Here is a 22,662-nt window from a genome sequence, read left to right on the forward strand (position 1 = left end):
GGGAGGACTAGAATATAAAAGCAGGAATGGGCTGCTAGGGCTTTATAAGGCTCTAGTCAGACCAAATTTAGAATATTGTGAGCAATTTTGGGCCCCGTATTTCAGGAAGGGTGTTCTGGCGCTGGAGAGAGTCCAGGGGAGGTTCATGAGAACGATCCCAGGAATGAAAGGCTTAACATATGAGGAACGTTTGAGGACTCTGGGTCTATACTCGATGGAGTTTAGAAGGATGAGGGGAATCTGATTGAAACTTACAGAATACTGAAAGACATGGATAGAGTGGGTAAGATGTTTCCAATAGTAGGAGAGACTAGTACCCGAGGGCACAGCCTTAGAGTAAAGGGAAGACATTTTAGAACAGAGATGAGGAGAATCTTCTTTCGCCAGAGAGTGGTGAATCTATGGACAGGTCATTGAGTGTATTTAATGGCGTTGAGAAACTTATCAGCCATGATTGAATGGCAGAGCAGACTCGATGGGCCGAATGGCCTAATTTCTGTTCCTATGTTCTGTCACTTCTCTGATGGAGATTTTAAACTTCTCCAATCAATGAATAATTAACACTCGTTCCTACGAATTGATTAACTCTACACCCCCTGACCGGGAATCGAACCCAGCCCGCTTCGGTGAGAGCGCCGAATCCAGACCACTAGACAACCAGGGAAGCTATACCATTAGTTTTCGATTTGGCTTATCTACGCTGCTTTTGCCTTTTGCTTTTCAGTTCAGATCTCTTTCACTCCAAAACTGCCTGTTTCGTTTCAAGACAAACGACTTTGTCAGTCAATGAAAACAACGGATGCTCTGAGCTGGAACATGAAATCGACAGTAAGTTGAAATAGCCCCACAAGCTGCGCATGCGCAACTTTCAATTTCCAAAAACCTCCACCCTATTCGCTGTTGGTCCAATGGAAGCGCCGATCCCGAGTCACTGAACATCAGGGAAACTACCAATAAGACTTGAGATTTGGATGATGGAGGCAACTTTTGACATTTTTTTTTCATTCGGGATCTCCTCCAGGGACAACGTTCTCCGACCAAATGGTCTGTTTAAGCTGAACACAAGCGATTCCTTAACCATTGAGAAGAACCATTGCTGTTAGCTGGAACATGAAATCGATACTTTCCTCCTTTAAGACAGTTCTTAAAGCCTCCCCCTTTGACCGAGCTTTTAGTCATCTGACCGAATATGAGGCTCGGTGTCACACTTTGTTATATAATGATCCTGGGGAACGCCCTTGTGACGTTTCATTAGGTTAAAAGCGCTTTATAAATACAAGTTGTTATTGTTGTAGGATAGAAATGGAAAGGGCCAATCTCTTGTTTTATCTTTCACGCTGATGCTTTTCTCTGCGACATTTTAACATGAATTCACACAAGTAATGTGAATCAAGTTTGCGACATTAAAAACGTTTTCACCCCCTCAGGGAACTGGACCACAGTGACAATCACAGAGGAACAGACACAGAGAGATATGCACCGAGAGTGACAAAGGCCTAAGTAGAGACACAAACCCAGAAAGCAAGGGTATTATCAATTTGGCTCAGTATTTGTTCCATTTCCGAAAGCAAATTCCCTGAATGCTGACAAATGAATGGGAATCTGAAAATACGGACGTATTTGGATGGGTTTCCTACTAATTAACTGATAATTAATTTGGTTAAAATCAAAAATGGTGCAATCTTTAGTCAGCAGGATTCCAACACTTGTGTTCATACTTACAACAAACGGAAATTATCGAACTGTCGCTCACACTCAAATAAACACGCTTGGATAATGCTCTTACCAGGTTTCAAACCGCAGCTCCATCACATGTGAAGCGAATATGACCCCACTCGCCTCTATAAACCCTGCGCTGTAAAGATCCCAATGGAGCTGTCTGGAATGTTAAGCGGTGACGTCATGCAGCAGCACTTTGGGTCTTTGTTTTGAAGAAATGGAATTCGGCTGTTCTCATTAGGAATGCTGGAGACAGACTGATCAACAATGTCATCATCAAATGGCACAGCGCAGTAAGAGGACCTTCCACCCATGGTGTCTACGTTAGTTTTGTGCAAAGAGCTTTATAATTAATGACAATTTCCTTCTCTTTCTCCATAGTCCTGTTTTTTCGCTTTCAAGCCATTAAAAAATTCCCATTTGGAAATCGGTGTTAAGAAATCCAATATTGAAAGCTTCAGCTGGTTCCTCACCTGAGCAAATACGTCAGACTTGCTCCAGGGACTGACGTTTGCAGTGCTTTACTTTGGTCAGAAGTTCAAGGCAATATAATTTGCAGGTAAAACTGGATCGTTTTTTTATTCATTCACGTGATGTGGGCTTCGCTGTCTGGGCCAGCACTTATTGTCCATCCGTAATTGCGCTTGGGAAGGTGGTCTGCCTTCTTGAACCGCTGCAGTCCATGTTGTGTAGGTATTCCACTGTGCTGTTAGGAAGGGAGTTCCAGGATTTTGACCCAGTGACAGTGAAGGAACGGCGATATATTTCCAAGTCAGGATGGTGAGTGACTTGAAGGGGAACTTCCAGGTGATGGTGTTCCTATCTATCTGCTGCCCTTGTCCTTCTAGCTGGGAATGTTTGTGGGTTTGGACGCTACTGTCTAAGCAGCCTCGGTGAATTTCTATAGGGCACCTTGTAGATGGTACACACTGCTGCTACTGTGCATCAGTGGTGAAGGGAGTGAATGTGGATGTGGTGCCAGTCAAGTAGACAGCTTTGCCTTGGACGGTGTCCAGCTTCTTCAGTGTTGCGGGGGGGCTGCATTCATCCAAGTAAGTGGGGAATATTCTATCACACCCCTAACTTGTGCCTTGTAGATGGTAGGCAGGCTTTGGCGAGTCAGGAGGTGAGTTACACGTTGCACGATTCCTAACCTCTGACCTGCTCTTGTAGCCACCGTATTTTTATGGCTAGTCCAGTTCAGTTCCTGGTCAATGGGAATCCCCAGGATGTAGATAGTGAGGGATTCAGTGATGGTAATGTCATTGAACATCAAGAGGCGATGGTTGGATTCTCTCGTGTTGGAGATGGTCATTGCCTGACACTTGTGGGGTGCGAATGTTACTTGCCACTTGTCAGCACAGGCCTGGATATTGCCCTGGTCTTGCTGTATTTGGACATGGACTGCTTCAGTATCTGAGGAGTCGGGTATGGTGCTGAACATTGTGCAATCATTAGCTAACTTCGCCACTTCTGACCTTATGATGGATGGAAGTTCATTGCTGAAGATGGTTGGGCCGAGGACACTACCCTAAGGAACGCCTGCAGTGATGTCCTGGAGCTAAGATGACTGACTCCAGCAACCACAACCATCTTCCTTTGTGCTAGGTATAACTCCAACAAGCGGAGAGTTTCCCCCTGATTCCCATTGACTCCAGTTCGGCTCGGGAACCTTGATGCCACACTCAGTCAAATGCTGATCTCAATTCCTCTTGGGAGTTGAGTTCTTTTGTTTATATTTGAACCAAGGCTGTAATGAGATCAGGGGCTGAGTGGTCCTTGTGGAACCCAAGCTGGGCATCAGTGAGCAGGTTATTGCTAAGTCAGTGCCGCTTGATAGCACCGTTGATGACTCCTTCCAATACTTTACCGATGATGGAGAGTAGACTGATGAAGCGGTAACTGGCCGGGTTGATCATTCTCACTCTTTCTTTCCCAGTTTGGTCGGGAGAACCAGGAGAGACAGGATAAATTGCTGGGTTCCGGGGAAAAGGTCAGGTCATGGCAGTGGCAGGACGAGCAGAAAGACCGCTTTCTCCGCTGTAACCATTGCATGATTTCACACAGATAATAGTGAGCGAGCAGCAGCTTCTGTAGTCGTGGCCGAGTGGTTAAGGCGGTGGATTAGAAATCCATTGGGGTTACCCCGCGTAGGTTCGAATCCTGCCGACTACGCTTCTCACTACTTTGGATTTTAACCGCGCACAGACAGCGCTAATTATCGTTTGAATCGAGTAAAAACGATCCAAACACACCCGTGTTCTCTTATTTCCATTCATTTGTCAGCCTTCTGCAAATCTCCAGTCGGAAATGGAAAACAAAACGGAGCCAATTTGGTTACATGATTTCACTTTGGTATTTGTCTCCCCTTAGGCCTCTGTCAGTCTCGGTGTATATCTCTGAGTGTGTTCCTCTGTGTGGGTCAATGCGGTTCAGTTCCCTGAGGAGGTGAACACATTTTTACGAGCACAAACTGTATTCACATTAGTGGTGCAACTTCACATTACAATGTTACAGTGAAAAATACCAGGATGAAAGAGGGAAGAGGAGGTTGTCTCTTTCTATGTATGGACTACAAAAACAACTTATATTTATAAAGCTCCTTTTCCCTAATGAAACGTCACAAGGCGTTCCCCAGGAGCATTTTATCACAAAGTGTGACACTGAGCCACAAAATCGGTCAGACGACTAAATTCTCAGTCAAAGTGGGCGGCTTTAATAACTGTCTTAAAGGGGGAAAGTATCGATTTCATGTTCCAGCGAAATGTTTGTTCTCATTGGCTGAAGAGGACACCTGTGTTCAAACGACACCGACCATTTGGCCAAAGAAACTTGTCATTTGTGAAAGAGATCTGGGATAGAAAAATACCAAAAGCAGCTTCCATGTGTCAAACTGCTGGTTTCGTGGTTAGAATGCGTTAATTTTATCAGTACAGCCTGCGTTCGATCCCTGGTTTGGGAGTTGAAACGTATAAGTCCTGGGCGAGCTGTTCAAATCAATGTGATTGATTTGCTGGTTGACAATAACACGGTAAAGCTCTGCTAGAATTGGTGGAGTGAGAGTGGAAGTTTCACATCAGAGCTGGAAATGTCACAAGGGCAAAACTCGGGAATAAACCCAGAGTCGGAGTGAGGGGGTGAAAATAAAAGAGAAGGGCTGTGATAGGTTACAAAGCACTGACTATAGAGCTGGTGGTGCGAGGCAGAATATTATTCCTGTATTACCCATGTCACATGCAGCTCTAATTTCCTGATTTATCCCATGCCCAACATTCCCACTACAGTTTGGTGACCTATAAACAACTCCCGCCAATGTTTTCTGCCTCTTGCTGTTTCTTCGCTTCACCCGAACTTTTTCTACATCTTGATCCTTCAATCTAAGATCCTCTCTCACTAATGTACCAATCTCGTTCCTTATTAACAGCGCGACCCCACCTCATTTTCCTTTTTAACCATTCTTCCTAAATGACGAATATCTTTGAATATTCATATCAACCAATGACATTGTTCTTTGAAAGCAGCACACAGGGCCGAATAGCCCCTGTCTTTGCTGTGCCTTTCTGTCATTTTATGTTTCCTAACACCACGGTTAAGATGAACTTTCTTATCTTCCATGCGATGCTTTGAATTCAAGACAAGCAAATTCAGCGAGTTTTCTTATCATTTCTAGCACCGAATTTGGAACCGGACTCATTGAACGACAATTAAATGGTCTAAATCGTTAGATGCAGCTCACCGAGTCCCAAGAGGCACCGTGAGAATCAACCTGTTATATACATTCTTGATGTACATCTTCTGAGCTATAAGTTGATCATAGCTCCACTTTCTGCACATTGAAGACAGTTTGAAAAGAAGCACAATTTCAAAACTTAACAAGTGCGTATTTGTGAATTTCTGTGTGTGTCAATGTGGTTCAGTTTCCCATTTTTACCACCCACACATTACTCATATTCGTTCTGTGGCTTAATATCATAAGGTGCAGAGAGAGAGGAAAACCATCAGTTTTAAAAGATGCAAGAAGACATTTCTCTCTTTTCTTTGAGCGGAGACTGTTCAGTAGCTAAACGTCCGGATGTTACAAAGTGGATGATGATTCAAGTTTTCACATGATCTTATCAAGTAGCTGAGAATGCTCGAGGGGCCGAATGGCCCATTCCTGATCATAATTTTTTATATTCTAATTCAGTGTCAATGTTGGTGAAGACAATGTTTGTGTCTAATCTGAATGTGGTAGTGAGGCCGAGCGGGATCAGCCGCTGGTTCAGGTTTCGATCTCTCTGAAGATTTGGGCTTCACTCTCACCGCTGCCAAACTTTCTGGTGGTTTGTTGTTTGATGCACTTCCAAAAGATTCCCTGTGCGGTGAAGGGGCAGCTGAGCTGTGCAGTGTTGTATTTCAGTTGGAAGAATCAGGAGAGACAGTGTAAATCCCAGGGTGACTGGGAAAAGCTGGGGCAATGGCACGGACTGGAAGACCTTCTTTCACTGGAACTCCCTGTATTCATTCTATTATTTTAAACAAACAACATGCAGCCTTTACCCAGTTGTCCTGGCCGAGTGGTTCAGACGTTTTTCCACATGGTTCGAATCCTGCCAATTCCCCTTCTCACTCCTGATTGACACAAACTGTCTGCAGAATAAGTTGTCAGTCAAATGAAAAACTAAACCACCCAAACACCCCCGCGTTTCTTAGTCCTGTTCATCTGCAAACATTCACCACATTTGGAGTCTGAAATGGAACAATAATTGGCCTAGTTGGTGGCATCCTTGCTTTCTGGGTGTTTGTCTCTCCTTAGGCCTCTGTCACTCTCGGTGTATGTGTCAGTGTGTGTTCCTCTGTGTGTGTCAATGCGGTTCAGTTCCCCGAGGGGATGGACACATATTCACCAACACAAACTTGATTAACATTGGTTGTGCAACTTAATATTAAAATGTCAAAGAGAAAAATATCAGGATGAACGATGCAAGTGGAGTTTACAATGTTTGGAAGGAGGTGCAGCAAAGAAGTGGAAGATGTGAATGATGTTATTGATGATTGAGAGGAATGCATTATCATCTTGTGGATTTTGTAGGTCGATTACCTTCCACAGATTGAAATTCAGAACAAGCTGAGGCTCCAGGAGGAAACAACATTGATCTCCCTGAATATTCACATAGGAAATAACGCGCGTGCATACCCGGCTAGGTTATGACAGAGACAGGGCGGGCAGAAGGCCCTTTTTGTCTGCTGTAACCGTTCTATGACTTCATATAAATAATACAGGCTCCATGCCAAGGTCTGTAGTCGTGGCCGAGTGGTTAAGGCGATGCACTTGAAATCCTTTGTGGTTACCACGCGCAGGTGCAAATCCTGCCGTCTACGTTTTCCATTATTTCTGATTTTAACCATTGATCTCAGAAACAGTAAATGGAATCGACATTTTCACAACACCTGCAGTAGCAAAGTTTGACCAGTAGGTGGCAGTGAAACCGTGATTGCTCACATCACATGAAGCAGACGCTGTCTCAATTATTGCTGCATTTGGCACTGTCTCTGTTCATATTAAATTAAGGGAGGTGTCAGCTGTGGCTCAGTTCATAGCACCCTCGCCTTTGAATCAGAGGGTTGTGGGTTCATGTCCCACTCCCGAAAACCAAGAACTGTGATTGTACTCGAAAGAGTTGCAATCTGTGACTGTTGATAACTCGAAAGAGTTTCATATTAAATTAGACGCCGTTACTGTTTCTATTGCACGAGGACATGTCTCTGATCATATTAGAGAAGGTCATCTCTCAGTTGTTTCTGTAATTGGTTCAATCTCAGTAGTTTATGTACTGGGCTAGGGCCACAATACAGTTGGCACTATCTCAGTCATGACTGCACTGAAGCAGGTCTCGACCAAAGTTACAATAAGCCATGCCCCAGTTAGCACTGCACTAGAGCTTGTCTCTGGTTATAGAAAACTAGAACATGTTTTTATTTGCATTTTACAAGACTCTGTCTCAGCTATTACTCCAGTAGAACCTGCCACGTGTCTATCAAACTGGACCCTGCCTCAGGTGATGCTGCACCAATACATGCCTCCATTCATATCACACAATTCCCTGTTTCTGTTGTTATTGTCCTAAACGATTACTCTTATTGCTGTACTAGTGTATGTCTCTGTTTTTACTGATCTCGTACCTTTGCCGGTATTTAATTCACCAGACACTGCGTCAGTTGATATTAAAAAGAGCCCTCAATTATGTGAAGCTGCACGAGACCGTGTATCAGTTTTCTTAAACTGGATCCGGTCAGTGTTATTGCTACACCAGGCTGGTTCGTATTACACAAGATCCTGTCTCAATTATTACTTCACTCGGCACTGTCTCACTTATGTGTCACGAGGTCACGGCGCTGCTTATAACACACTCAATCATGTCTGCACTTATATTCCTCTAGACCGTATTTCAGAACAATTTGCACTAGACTTTGTATCAGCCTGTATTACACTCGAGCTTATCTGTCTTTTTAATTAAAATGGATCCTGTCTTTGCAGAGACTTTGTCTTTGTACCTCTGTCTCTGCTTCTATTCCATTCTCCCCTTCCCTGAGTTTACTCCACGAGATCATATCTGTCTCTCTTACACTGGTGGCAGTCTCCGATATTACGGCCTTAGACTCTCTCTGGGAAGCAATTACTCTGTGTCCTGCGCCTGTAATAACTGCCCTATTTCACTTGATGTTGATCCAGGCCCTGTATCGGTAACTATTGCACTAGACCCATCTCCGCTATTACAGCAGTAGACCTTGTCTATGTTAATATAGCACTCGTCCCCGCCCCTGTTATTCGTGCACTAGGTCACGTCTTTGCTTAAGTAACATTAGGTGGCCTCTCTAGTAATGTCTCTGCTTAAATTGCACTAGGCCCTGTCTCAATAATAACCACACCAGGCTCTGTCTCTGTTGTTACTACTCTATTCTATGTCTCTATAAGGTGAACGTTGAGTTAGAAATGGGCCTCTGACTTTGGCCTAAAACTACAGGCTTTGACTGTTTGTTCCGTGCAGCTCCTAATATTCAGTTTCATTACAGCCAACAGTATTACATATGAGACTTCACCTGTTCTATGTGTCAGTGTGAAAAGAAATCATGCTGCGTCATTCCACAAAGATAAAAGATGTATCTTCACCAGAATGTTTCATTTTATTTTATTTTCTCTTATTCAAACTGTAACTACAGATCGTCAAATAACATAAATATTCATTGATAATATATTCTGTTGTGTGCTCTTGTTTATAAATTCATGTCATACCAAACATTTCTTTGCTAAGACGGGCACGTTTGTCACCACAATCACTTAATGTCTGTCATATCTCTATCTGAGACAGCGACTCACTCACTGAAACGTATTGATTTCTCTCTCTCAGATAAAAGCAAAATACTGCGGATGCTGGAAATCTGAAACAAAAACAAAAATACCTGGAAAAACCCAGCAGGCCTGACAGAATCTGCGGAGAGGAGCACAGTTGACGTTTCGAGTCCGTGTGACTCTTCTTCAGAACTAAGGAAATGGAGAAATGCGGTGAAATACAAGCTGGTAGTGGGGGGTGGGGCAGGTTGGGCTGGATATAGGGGCAGTGATAGGCGGACGCAAAGTAGCAATGTCATAGACAAAAGGACAAAGAGATGTTGACGGTGGTGACATTAGCTAAGAAATGTGCTAATAGATGACATTAAGGGTAGAAATCAGGACGAGCAAGGTAGAGATAGCCCTAGTGGGGGTGGGGTGGGGTGAAGGGATCGAAATAGGCTAAAAGGTAGAGATAAAACAATGGATGGAAATACATTTCAAAATAATGGAAATAGGTGGGAAAAGAAAAAAATATATAAATTGTTGGGAAAAAAGGGGGATCGGAAAGGGGGTGGGGATGGAGGAGAGAGTTCATGATCTAAAGTTTTTGAACTCAATATTCAGTCCGGAAGGCTGTAAAGTGCCGAGTCGGAAGATGAGGTGCTGTTCCTCCAGTTTGTGTTGAGCTTCACTGGAACAATGCAGCAGGCCAAGGACGGACATGTGGACATGAAAGCAGGGTGGAGTGTTGAAATGGCAAGTGACAGGGAGGTCTGGGTCATGCTCGCAGACAGACCGAAGGTGTTCCACAAAGCGGTCACCCAGTCTGCGTTTGGTCTCTCCAATGTAGAGGAAACCGCATTGGGAGCATCAAATGCAGTAGACTAAATTGAGGGAAGTGCAAGTGAAATGCTGCTTCACTTGAAAGGAGTATTTTGGCCCTTGGACGGTGAGGAGAGGGGACGTAAAGTGGCAGGTGTTGCACCTTCTGCGGTTGCATGGGAAGGTGCCGTGGGAGGGGGTTGAGGTGTCGGGGGTGATGGAGGGGTGGACCAGGGTGTCACGGAGGGAATGATCCCTGCAGAATGCCACCGGCGGTGGTGTGTGGGGGGGGGGGGGGCTGCGGATGGTGGTGAAGGGAAGATGTGTTTGGTGGTGGCATCATGCTGGAGTTGGTGGAAATGGTGGAGGATGATCCTTTGAATGCGGAAGCTGGTGGGGTGATAAGTGAGGACAAGGGGGACCCTATCATATTTCTGGGAGGGAGAAGAAGGTGTGAGAAGGAATGCGCGGGAGATGGGCCGGACACGGTTGAGGGCCCTGTCAACCACTGTGGGTGGAAATCCTCGATTAAGGAAGAAGGAGGGCATGTAAGAGGAACTGTTTTTGCAAGTGGCATCATCAGAACAGATGCGACGGAGGCGAAGGAACTGAGAGAATGGGAAGGAGTCCTTACAGGAAGTGGGGTGTGAGGAGCTGTAGTCGAGGTAGCTGTGGGAGTCGGTAGGCTTGTAATGGATATTGGTGGACAGTCTATCATCAGAAATTGAGACAGGGAATTGGTCAAGGAAGGGAAGGGAAGTGTCAGGAATGAACCATGTGAAAATGATGGAGGGTTGGGTATTGGAAGCAAAATTAACAAATTTTTCCAAGTCCAGACGAGAGCATGAAGCAGCGCCGAAGCAATCATCGATGTACCGGAGAAAGAGTTGTGGGAGGGGGCCGGAGTAGGACTGGAACAAGGAATGTTCCACATACCCCATAAAGAGACAAGCATAGCCGGGGCCCATGCGGGTACCCATAGCCACACCTTTTATTTGGAGGAAGTGAGAGGAGTTTAAGGAGAAATGGCTCAGTGTGAGAACAAGTTAAGCCAGACGGAGGAGAGTAGTGGTGGATGGGCATTTTTCGGGCCTCTGTTCAAGGAAGAAGCGGAGAGCCCTCAGAGCATCCCAGTGGGGGATGGAGGTGTAGAGGGATTGACGTCCATGGTGAAGAGGAGGCGGTTGGGGCCAGGGAACTAGAAATTGATGATATGATGTAGGGTGTCAGAGGAATCACGGATGTAGGTGGGAAGGGACTGGACAAGGGGAGAGAGAATGGAGTCAAGATAGCAAGAAATGAGTTCCATGGGGCAGGAACTGGCTGACACGATCTGTCTGCCGGGACAGTCCTGTTTGTGGATTTTGGGCAGGAGGTATAAGCGGGCCGTCCGAGGTTGGGAGACTATGAGGTTGGAAGCTGTGGAAGGAACGTCTCCAGAGGAGATGAGGTCAGTGACAGTCCTGGAAACAATGGCTTGATGTTCAGTGGTGGTGTCATGGTCCAGGGGCAGGTAGGAGGAAGTGTCTACGAGTTGACGCTCAGCCTCTGCGAGGTAGAGATCAGTGCGCCAGGCAACAACAGCACCACCCTTGTCAGCAGGTTTGATGACAATGTCAGGGTTGAACCTGAGAGAACGGAGTGCAGCAAGTTCAGAGAGAGACAGGTTAGAGTGGGTGAAAGGAACAGAGAAATTGAGATGATAGCTTCCCCGATGGTCTAGTGGTCAGGATTCGGCACTTTATCAGCATTAGCCTGGGTTCGATTCCCAATCAGGGAATGTAGATTTTTTTATCTTGTTAAAATGAGTATTAATTACTTATTGATGGAAACGATTTAACAACTCCACCAGAATCAGTGGGGTGATAGTTGAAGTTTCACCGCAGAGTTGGAAATGTCATATTTGGACAAGTCGAGAACAGAGACAGAAGTGGAGTGAAAGAAGGAGAAGAGAAGGGCAGGGTGCAAATCACTGACCACAGAGATGGTGGCGCCAGGAAAAATATGGGTGGGAGAAGGGCAAATTTTGCTGCCTACTGTTGCACTGACATGAGTATCACTCCTGATGGATCAACCAATCACAACTGCTCTTTGACAGCAGCACGCCAGGCCGAATGGTCTCTTTCTGTGCTGCAACTTTCTATAATTTTATGTTTCCCAACAGCACGAGTCATTCTTCCATTTTGTAACCCACTCGAGCGAGTTGTACTTTCTTACCTTGTATTCGGCTCGTTTGAAACCAAAACACGGAGCAAATTCAGCGAGATTTCTTGTCATTTCCAGCACGAGATTTGTCACGAGACTAATTGAACGACACATTAATAGTGCCAATCCTTCCCTGGAGCTCACCGCGTCCAAAGAGCACTGTTATCATCTGCCTGTTATGTAACTTCTTGCAGTACATCTGCTGAACTATATAAGCTTATCACAGCTCTGCTTTCTTCACATTGAAATCCAGTGTGAAAATATGAGCATTTTCAAAGCTGAACAACGTAGACAAGACTGGAAGGGAAATGAGATTGTGGATAATCGGCACTGTGCACATTCCTGTGATCAGTACTTGGGCCAATCAGGAAGATCCTGGTGTCTCTGTAAGCTGCTATCTGCAAACTGATCACGTTCTGTTTTACGTTCGCACTATCTGACTGCGTTTGCATCAAGCAGCTAATTGACCTGGACGGGCAGAAAGAGCTGGAGGCGAATATCTGTCCTGCACAAGTTTCACAGCTAATTCAACAACCCCGCCTTTTCTCCACAGCCATTTATATTTTATTGTCTCTCAGTATTTCTGTTCAAGTGAAACACCGCACACACCTGCTTTAACTGTGAGCTGCCACTTTTTCGACCAATGGGGCAATGTCAGCAGCAGTGGAAGTGGTATTTGAAACCAAGCTTCATTATTACTGCCCATCGCCTTGCCTAGCATTGCTACTCAAATAGAACAGAATCAAAGCAGCAACAATACTTCATAAGGCCCCACAAGCCTCCTCCGTCACTTTATAAGATCATGGCGGATCTCCAGCCTCAACACCAATTTCCCACCCGATCCCGATCGCCCTTCATTCCCTTAGAGTCCAAAAATCAGGAGAATTTTGGATGTTTTTTCTTCCATTGATCCGAGAGTTCTGTGGACACCTGGTTGAAATCAGCAATAATAAGAAGCACAGTCGGTAAGATTGGAACTTTCCTGGTGAAATCCCAGTGGATTTTAAAAGAATCGTTTTCACCACTGGGACACGATGCTTGACCAAGGCCCCCATGCTTTCCACTTAATCATCAATAACATAATTCATAGCTTCTGCTTCTCAGATGTACCTCCTTCCAAACAGTGTGATCCATTTTCCTCAGGATCTGTTTCCGGATTCAATATTTAGCTGCTTTGTGTCCTCATTTTGAAAACAGATTCGCTTCAATATCCAACACAAATTGAATTGCAAACCTGAAGGACAATCAGTGGAGAACAAGTCACACGGTAACACAAATCCCATGGTGCTCATTTTCGCATTCACAACAGTCAGCGTTTCAATAAAATGAAGGAATTTGACAGTGAAAAGATTTAGAAAGTTGGGGTGACTTTTATTTGTGACTCACTCACTCGGGAATTCTGTAAATGCTGCTCGGAGGTTTAGTGACCGGGATATAATGTACGTGAGTTTTCCTGAGCCTGTGCTCGGTGTATTGGGAGGTTTGGCCTGGGTTGGAGTATCCTGTGTCCCAGGGATGGGCAGTAACCCGCTGATTGAAGCTGCAGTCGCCGCTTTCTGCTGGCAGCAGGTGATTGGAGTGTGCGGGGCCGGAATATTGCTGCTTTGCTGCATTTGCCTGTCTCACTCACTGTGGAGCTGAGGAAGAGGGAATCATTGATGGGTTTGTTTGAATTCAATAACTTCATAAATTTCCAGTGTGTTGGATATCAGTGCATGGTAGGTCTAAATGTTTTCTCATTATATTTGAAATGAATATTCGAAAAAAAGCCGCTTACTTGGGAGCTCACTGGATAACAGTGGAGCCGGCAACATTTCCGGGGTCTTGACATTCAGCTCAAGTCGCCAATGACAACCGGGAACTGAGTGATAATTAATGCTGGAAAAAGGGGGAAGTTTCGTCCCTGGGTGGTCTCGAACCACCAACCTTTCGGTTAACAGCCGAATGCGCTAACCAATTGTGCCACAGAGACTGATGCAACTTCTAAAAATGGTGGCATCGAGTTAAAGTTTCAGATTGCTGCTACAGGAATGACAATTATTCTCTATCAGTTTTACTCTTCCAAAATAAAGGGCAGGACATTCATTGTGGATACATGGAAACAGGCTGATCCCACCCACTTCAGACACATCCATGTCACCGGGAACAAGCTCTCCTACAACCGGAGCCGTCTTCCTTCGAGCCTTTCGGTGCCTTGACTGTTACCAACTATTCTGATTGTCCCGAAGCCGATATTAGGTTTGAATTCCTGATGTGCAGTAACGAGAATCCTTTCAATGTCTCAGATCAGCTAATTTCACTGATAACAAAAGAGTCAATGTTCCAGCGTCTGAAAGAAGGGAAAGGTGCCTTGACTGTTTCTGGTCAGTCGGACAGTTCACCCGTCATTCTCCTCAGATTCCGGTTCCCAAAGAATATCTGAAGATTCACAATGCTGGAGACTGAGATTTCTATTTTGGTTCCTTCTCCATTTTCCCACCTGCCAACTGACAATATTTTCCAAAATCTCGTCTCAATCCTCCGCCTTGCATCATGTCCAGGGATGAGGAAATTCAGTTTTGTGGAGAGTTTATGGAGACCGGGATTGTCCTCTATGGAGCAAAGAAGGTTAAACGGAGATTTCACGGAGCTGTTCAAAATGACGGGGGTGGGGGCAACGGGGACGGGGCGGTTTGATAGAGCAGATCGGGAGAAACTGTTCCCATTGACGGGGGTCAGTAACCAGAGGACTGGGATTTAAGATAATTAAAGAAGGACAGACTTGCATTTTAATAGCGCTATTCCAGACCAGTGGATGTCTCAAACTACTTTCCAGCCAATTAAGTACTTTTTAAAATAAAAACAGACAATGTTGGAAAAACTCAGCAGGTTTCTCTCTCCGCAGATGCTGTCAGACCTGCTGATTTTTTCCTGTATTTTCTGTTTTCCTTTCCAGATTTCCGCAGTTTTGCTTTTATTGAAGTGCAGTCATTGTTGTAATGTAGGGAACACAGCAGCCAATCACCGCTCAGGAAACAGTCAAAACCAGGCACGTCACAATGAGCAGACCATGTGCTCTTGGTTCAGGGATAATCACAGACCAGGTCACGTGGCTTCAACGTGAACCCACAAATTCTGATTATGGCTCTGCCCAGTTTTAAACCGGAGAACGTTTCATGTGCTCGGCAAGCATGAAAATCACCGCACCACAGAAACAGGAAACAGCACAAAGGCTCAATGGGCTTCACTAAAATGTTAAGCGGTGACGTCATGCAGCAGCACTTTGGGTCTTTGTTTTGAAGAAATGGAATTCGGCTGTTCTCATTAGGAATGCTGGAGACAGACTGATCAACAATGTCATCATCAAATGGCACAGCTCTACAAGATGTCTTTCGGACAATCAGTCTATGTCAGTTTTGTTCAACGAGCTTTCTAGTTAATCTCAATTTATTTGTCTCTTTCCATAACCCTGATCTTTTTCTCCCTTTCAAGTCATTGTCCAATTCCCTTTTGAAATCTCTGCGTTAAGAAAAAACAATATTGAAAGAGATGCAGGGCCTTCTGCTGTGTCCATGCACAATGTATGAAAGTTAACAAAGTTTTCCTGACCCAATGACATGAAGAGTTGGATTCTGAAACCTTTGACAGTTTTCAAATTTTTTGAAATCGTTGATGTCAAATCAAATTATCAAAAAATATTTACCCTGACCAAACATCTCCTCATTTTTCTCAGTCAATATATACAATCTCATTAACTATTACCAACATTTCATTGAGTAAACACGCAGAGTCACAAAGGAAAAAAAGAAACATCATTTGAAACATCGAAATAATGAAACATTGAAAAAAGAAGTTAGCAGTGGAGATGATTTCTGTTTGTTACAAAGTGCAGGATGATCTGGTTAACTGGCAGAGCTGGTTCGAGTTTCCCAATGACCCATTCCTGCTCCTTTGCTTCTGTTCTTTTCGTTGACAATTCCAGTGAAGGAAATTATGAATAACCCTTTTTTACTTGATAGCGTAGCCGAGCGGTCTAAGGCGCTGGATTAAGGCTGCAGTCTCTACAAAAACAAATGTTCGAATCCCACCGTCGCCAAACGTTCAAGTTATCTCCCTTTTAGGATCTGCAGCTGTCCCATTTGAACCAACAGATACAAACTCACATTAAACCCAGCGGAGTGTACGGTGTTTTACTTTGATCGGGGGAATGAGGAGAGACAATATAAATATGAGTTGCTGTAGGAAAAAGGCGGGGTGTGGAATTGCAGTCTGTGAGTTGCTCTTCCTGAGAGTCGGCATGTGAACAATATGCTGAATGACCGTCTGATGTAGCCGTCTATATGATTTTATACAATCTACATTCATGCAAATCTGGGGCTTGGATTCGCGACTGAGTTGTTAAGGCAACAGGTTTTGAATCTAATGGGGTCTCCACAGGTGGGCTGGAAACCTAACAACTACTCTTCTTATCATTCCTGAATTTTAGAGTGTGCCTGCACGATTAAATGTCGATTAAGTTGAATAAAAAACATCCAAAACCCCCAGCGTTCTCTAATTTCCTTTTGTCTGCAAGCGTTCACAAAAGTTACAGCTAGAAATAGAACAGAAACAGAGCCAGGTTGGTGTGATGCTTGCTTTCTGGATGTTTGCCTCGCCTTCGAGACAAACCCTTGCCCTCTGTCAATCTGGGTGTATATTCCTGTGTGTGTGTCAATGCGGTTCAGTTCCCCATTTCACCATCCAAACATTATTCACGTTAGTTTTGCGGCATCATATTAAGATGGTACAGAGAATAAAAAGAGCAGTTTTAAAATATTCAAGAGGAGTTTTCTTTCTTTTTTTTGAATGGAGATTTTTCAGCTTCTGAGGGTCATTTTGGTACAAAGTGGAGGATGATCGAAATTGTCACTGAGCAACATTTAAACAGACAGGCACCGAGTCCTTGTGGTTCAGTGGGTAAGGCAATGGACACATCGAGAGAATGAATTTTTAAATGCAGATAGTCCAAACTGAAATCACTCAGACATTAGGAACTGTTTCTACTGCTGTCGGGTGTCGGAAGGAACAGGAAAATAAAAGTTGATTCACAAATGTTCCAGGAACGGATAGGTTAGAATCACCAGGAAAGGCTGAACAGCCTGAAGCTCTTTTCTCTAGAAAAGAGAAGGCTGAGAGATGACCTGATAGAAATGGGATGCTTTGTCCCTGTTTCGTCAGAGATCCGAGTTGAAATTTATTCACTCAGCTGCAGATTTACATCTGCTGAATCTGCATCAAACAAACCATGAACTGTTTAGGAAGATCGAAAGAAAGTTTCTACATTGAGATGGATTTCTTAAGATCGAATTTTCTAATCTACTGAATCAGCATTTTTGTCAAACTCTCTCTGCTTTTAGATTGCAACAGTGACTATATTTCAAAAAGATTTCATTGGCTCTAAAGGGCCTCCCGTTGTCCTGAGTTGGTGAAAGGCTCTGTTTAAATGTAAGTCTTTATTTCTCGCTTTCCGTCTGTCAATCTAAGTTAATGATCATGTGGAATGGTGAAGTGTATCTGTTCCTTTCAGTGTCTACCACTCTCTCTCCATCTGTCTGCCTCTTTTTGTCCCTTTATATCTGCCTCGCTCTCTTTAACTCTCTCAGCCTCTCTGCCTGTGTCTCTATCTCTGTTCACTTTTGTGCTCTTTGTTCCCTCCATTCACTCGCTGTCTGTGTGCAACCAAGATTCACTGGATTGATTCCTGAGTGACAGTGAACATGCTGAGAGGCTGTTTCTCCCTGGCTGTAGCGTCTAGAACTGGGCTCACATTATCCGGATAATGTGTCAGTCATTTAGGACTGAGGCGAGGAGACATTTCTTCACCCAAAAGCTTGTGAATCTTTGGAATTCTGTAGCCTGGAGCTCTGTGGATCCTCAGTCGATGAGTATATTGAAGGCTGATGAATGTTTGGACTTTAAGTGAATGAAGGGCTATTGGGATCGGATGGGAAATTGGTGCTGAGCTTGGGGATCTGACATGATCTTATTAAGTGGGAGTGGAGGCTCGAGGAGGCTTATGGCTAATTCCTGTTCCTTCTTCGATATTTTTAATGTTCTTTTTCAGTGGAAACAACATCAAGGCGACGGGAAACAGCAGGTTGTGAGAGGTAGCCTGGCCGAATGGCCTCAGGCGCTGGATTCAGGTTCCATTATTTGTGGAACCGCTGCCAAAGCTATAGGTGGTTCGCATGTTGGTCATTTTGAATGCTCTCCTCTGACGACAAAGTGCCAGCTCAAAGTGAATGCGGGCGTGTACTGGGTTTAATTTTAACTGGGAGAAGGAGGAGAGGCAATACAAATATTAATTGCTTTTGTGAGAATGCACGGCAGTGGAAGTAGTTGAGTTTTCTTCCAGACAGCCAGCACGGAGAAGATGGGCCGAAAGCCCGCCTCTCTGCTGTAGTCATCTTATATACCAACAACATTAACCTGTTCATAGGGCCAGTTGCCGTGGCCGAGTGGTTAAGGAGATGGAGTTCAAATCCATTGGGGTTTCCCGCTGCTCATTATTCCTGATTTTAACTCTGTGTCTACTGAGTTAATTCTGGGTTAGATTCAATCAAATCCATCCAAGCACCAAAGCATCCAAGGGGGTTTTCCTATTTCCGTTCATTCACGAAAACATTCACGAAACTTGTCGTAGGGGAACAAAAACCGAGCCAGGTTGGTGACATGCTTGCTTTCTGGATGTTTGTCTCTCCTTAGAGACAAACCCTTGCCCTCTGTCACTCTCGGTGTACATGTCTGTGTGTGTTCCTCCGTGTGTGTCAATGTGGTTCAGTTCCCGAGGGGGTTAACACATTTTTCCCATCACACACTTTATTCACATTAGTTGTGCAGTTTCATATCAAAATGTTACAGAGAAAAATATCAGGATGGAAAATGCAGGGGGAGTTTGCAAGGAGGTGCAGCTAAGAAGTGGAAGATTGAGCGAGGAGTTTCCTCCTCATTTAACACGAGATTTGGGACAAGATCTGGGAGATATTTGTGTCAATGTAAACGGTAAAATCTTCACTCTTACCGCTATATTTTGCTTTGCACCATCCTCTCTATTGTCAGCACTTTGCAGCCAATCACAGCCCTTCTCTCATTCACTATCTTCACCCCTGTGTTTGTTTCTTACCGGTTGTAACCGGATAACATTTCCAACTCTGATGCAAAGTTCAAGCTCCCACGCCACTGATTCCGGCAAAGGTGATCTGCATTTTTCTAATGGGAGTTATCGAAACTCCTTTTCATAGCTTGCACGAGGTCAGCAAATTACCATTCCCTGACCGGGAATCGAACCCGGGCCGCGGCGATGAGAGCGCCAAATCCTGGCCACTAGACCACCAGGGAAGCTACAGGGAAGTTTTACAACCTGGCTTATCTATGTTACCTGTGCCTTTTATTTTAATTTCCGACCCCTTTCACCAGAGACACGTTTCAAACGAACATAAGAACATGAGAAGAAGGAGCAGGAAAGGCCCCTCAAGCCTTTCAATAAGATCATGGATGATCTGCCCAGACCTCAACTCTTCTTTCGTGCCAGCTCCTCATAGGCCTCAACTCCCCGATATTTCAAAAATCTATCCACCTCCCCTTTAAATACTTGCAGTGATCTTGCCTCCACACCTCTCTGGGGTAGAGAATTCCAGACATTTACTACCCTCTGGGAGAAGAAATCCCTTCGCATCTCAGTTTTAAATGAATGCTCCCTTATTCTGTAACTATGTTCCCTAGATCGAGTGGAAACGCCTTCTCTACATGAACCTGTCAAGCCTCCTCAGAATCGTGTAGGTTTCAATAAGATCACCCCTCATTCTTCTAAACGCTAATGAATAGAGGCTTAACCTGTTTCGCTGTACTTCATCCTAAAAATGAGCCTCCTGAATCTATTTTGAACTGCCTCCAATGCCAGTATATCCTTTCTAAAATACGGGGGCCAAAATTGTACACAGTACTCCAGATGTGGCCTCACCAACACCCTGCACAGTTGTAACAAGACTTCCAGATTTTTAAACTCCATCCACTCGCACAGGCCAAAATTCCATTTACCATCTTAATTACTTGCTGCACCTGCATGCTAACCTATTGTGTTTAATGCACAAGAACACCCAGATCCCTCTGTGCTGCACTTTTTTGGAGTCTCTCTCCATTTAAATAATAGTCTGCCTTTTGATTCTTCCGTCCAAAGTGCATCACCTCACACTTTCCTACAGTCAACTCCATCTGCCAAGTTTTTTGCCCACTCACTCAACCTATCTATACCCCCTTGCAGATTCCTTATGTCCTCATCACAAAATGCACTCCCACCTATTTTTGTATCGTCAGAAAATTTGGATACATTACACTCTGCCCCCTCCTCCAAGTTATTAATATAGATAGTAAATAATTGAGGCCCTAGGATTGATCCTTGTGGCACTCCACTAATTACGTCTTTCCAACCTGAAAAATCCTGACTCTCTGCCTTCTGTGTGTTAAATTGGGCTCTTTACATTGCAGGGTTTGTGTAGGGTAATAGGGATCACGGTCTCTCACACACGGAAAGTTTCCCCGCTACATTGCAGGGTCTGTGTAGGGTAATAGGGATCACAGTCTCTCACACACGGAAAGTTTCCCCGCTACATTGCAGGGCTTGTGTAGGGTAATAGGGATCACAGTCTCTCACACACGGAAAGTTTCCCCGCTCGAAAAGTGGTAGAAGCATTAACAGTATTAAATGTAGGGAAAGGTTGCATCGTTCCCTTTTGTTGTTAAATCATAACAGGATGCATCATCTCAACACAAAGTGACATTTATACTTCTCCAGGTTTTGAATGATCTTCTGAAAAATGCATGGCTGGGGAAAAAAGAGGGAAAGAATGGGGCGGATTTGCTGTAAGGTTGTTCGCACATGTGTGCGGTGTTGAATGAGCTGCTGATGTGTTCTGTCACCTGATGATTCTAATGTTAGATCAATTTCTCTGCCGCATGGCTAAGGTTTTCCGCCGAATTATACTTCCACAAAACAAGGTCCTGCAGTGCAATAAGACAGCACAGTTTAATATTCTGCAAGGAGCTGCATGTTGCTTTCGTAGCCTAATAGTTATCACATTTCCTTTACACGCGGAAGATTCTCTGGTTGGAAACTCACATTAGAACTGGCAACATTTGTGGAAAACTTTCCTGCCGCCATTGACAACCCGAATCCGTATGACAATGAGTGTTGATGGGGAAAAAAAACATCGGAAGTTTCGTCACTGAATGGTTTTTCAGATGGAAGAACACGCTAATCAATTTTGCTGCAGGAACTGATACAACTTCCTGTCTTCCTTGTACAAGCACAGCCAAGTCACTTTGTAAATCAATGGACAACTTTCTCACCTTTTCAAACATGTCCTGCTTTGCTGCTTTTTAAAAATTACTTTTACGACCAAGTGAGTTACTTCAGTCTTTGCTACATTTTTCTCCGTCTGCCGTCTTGTTAGCCAAGCACCTCTTATATATTATGAAAACAGAAAGTGCTGGGAAAACTCAGCTGGTCTGACAGCATCTGTGGAGAGAGAAACGGTGTTAACTTTTCGATTCCATGTGACTCCTCTTCAGAGCTGATGAGAAGTAAAAAGTGATGGGGTTTATACTGTTCAAGTGGGGCAGGGTGGGGATGGGGCGAGGAGGGTAGAGCAGGTGAAGCTGGGTAGAAGGTCAGCGAGAGGTGGGAGCTAAGGAGAGACTGACAAACGTATCATCGACACAAGAAAAAGGGAGTGTTAATGGCAGTGGTGAGAGCTGAAGAAGATGCTGATAGTTGCATAAAAGTACGAAAGCAGAATGTGTGAATAGCAGAACAAGGGTCAGCAATCCGTGAAAAAACAACATGGAACGTGTAACAGATGGCGCTTTTGGAATTGGGGTGGGGTGGGAGGAGAGGGAGGTAGTTGGGAAATAAGGATTAAAAATGGATAAAAAGGGGGATGAAATAACGAATAAATGAATAAAAAATAAGTAAATAAAATACATTTTTATAAAGGGATTTTAAAAAGTGTGAAAATGGAGGAGAGAGTTCATGGTCTGAAGTTGTTCAACTCAATGTTAAGTCCAGAAGGCTGCAAAGTGCCTAATCGGAAGATGAGGTGCTGTTCCTCCACTTTGCGTTGGGCTTCATTGGAACATTGCAGCAGGCCAAGGACAGACATGTGGGCATGAGAGCAGGATGGGGCGTTGAAATGGTAACCGACAGGAAGGCCTGGGTCATGCTTGAGGACAGATTGAAGGTGTTCTGCAAAGTGGTCACCCAGTCTGCGTTTGGTCTCCTCAATGTAATTGTTGCAGATGTTCAACTTCCTATTTCCAAAACCCACCAACTTAATCAATGCGGCTCCTCTGAAACTTTCAATGCAAATATTGATCCTTTATAAGGTGCCGTTCCCAGAACTATACACAGTCCTCCAGTTGTGACCTAACCAGGGCTTTGTATAGCTGTAGCAAACCTTTCCCTCTTTTCTATAACAGCCTCTGCAACAGGTTGTACAGCAAGAGGAGTAAGATTGTATATATCGACTGAGAAAATGAGGAGATGCTTGATCGGAATAAATTTCGTTAAAAAAATTAAATCCAAATCAACA

General features: G+C 44.3%; 4 non-coding genes across 4 annotated transcripts; 2 read left to right on the forward strand and 2 right to left on the reverse strand.

Moving 5' to 3' along the window:
* The first annotated feature begins 3,812 nt into the window (after positions 1-3,812).
* Positions 3,813-3,894, forward strand: trnas-aga (transfer RNA serine (anticodon AGA)). Its single transcript has one exon. It is a non-coding gene; the product is annotated as a tRNA-Ser (tRNA).
* Positions 3,895-6,998: 3,104 nt separating this feature from the next.
* trnas-uga (transfer RNA serine (anticodon UGA)) lies at positions 6,999-7,080 on the forward strand. The gene has a single exon. It is a non-coding gene; the product is annotated as a tRNA-Ser (tRNA).
* A 6,876-nt stretch (positions 7,081-13,956) lies between these two features.
* trnan-guu (transfer RNA asparagine (anticodon GUU)) lies at positions 13,957-14,030 on the reverse strand. The gene has a single exon. It is a non-coding gene; the product is annotated as a tRNA-Asn (tRNA).
* Positions 14,031-19,342: 5,312 nt separating this feature from the next.
* On the reverse strand, positions 19,343-19,414 carry trnae-cuc (transfer RNA glutamic acid (anticodon CUC)). The gene has a single exon. It is a non-coding gene; the product is annotated as a tRNA-Glu (tRNA).
* Between the last annotated feature and the right edge of the window lie 3,248 nt (positions 19,415-22,662).

The sequence above is a fragment of the Cetorhinus maximus genome, unplaced genomic scaffold (assembly GCF_964194155.1).
Source record: "Cetorhinus maximus unplaced genomic scaffold, sCetMax3.hap1.1 HAP1_SCAFFOLD_353, whole genome shotgun sequence".
NCBI classification, from domain to species: domain Eukaryota; kingdom Metazoa; phylum Chordata; class Chondrichthyes; order Lamniformes; family Cetorhinidae; genus Cetorhinus; species Cetorhinus maximus.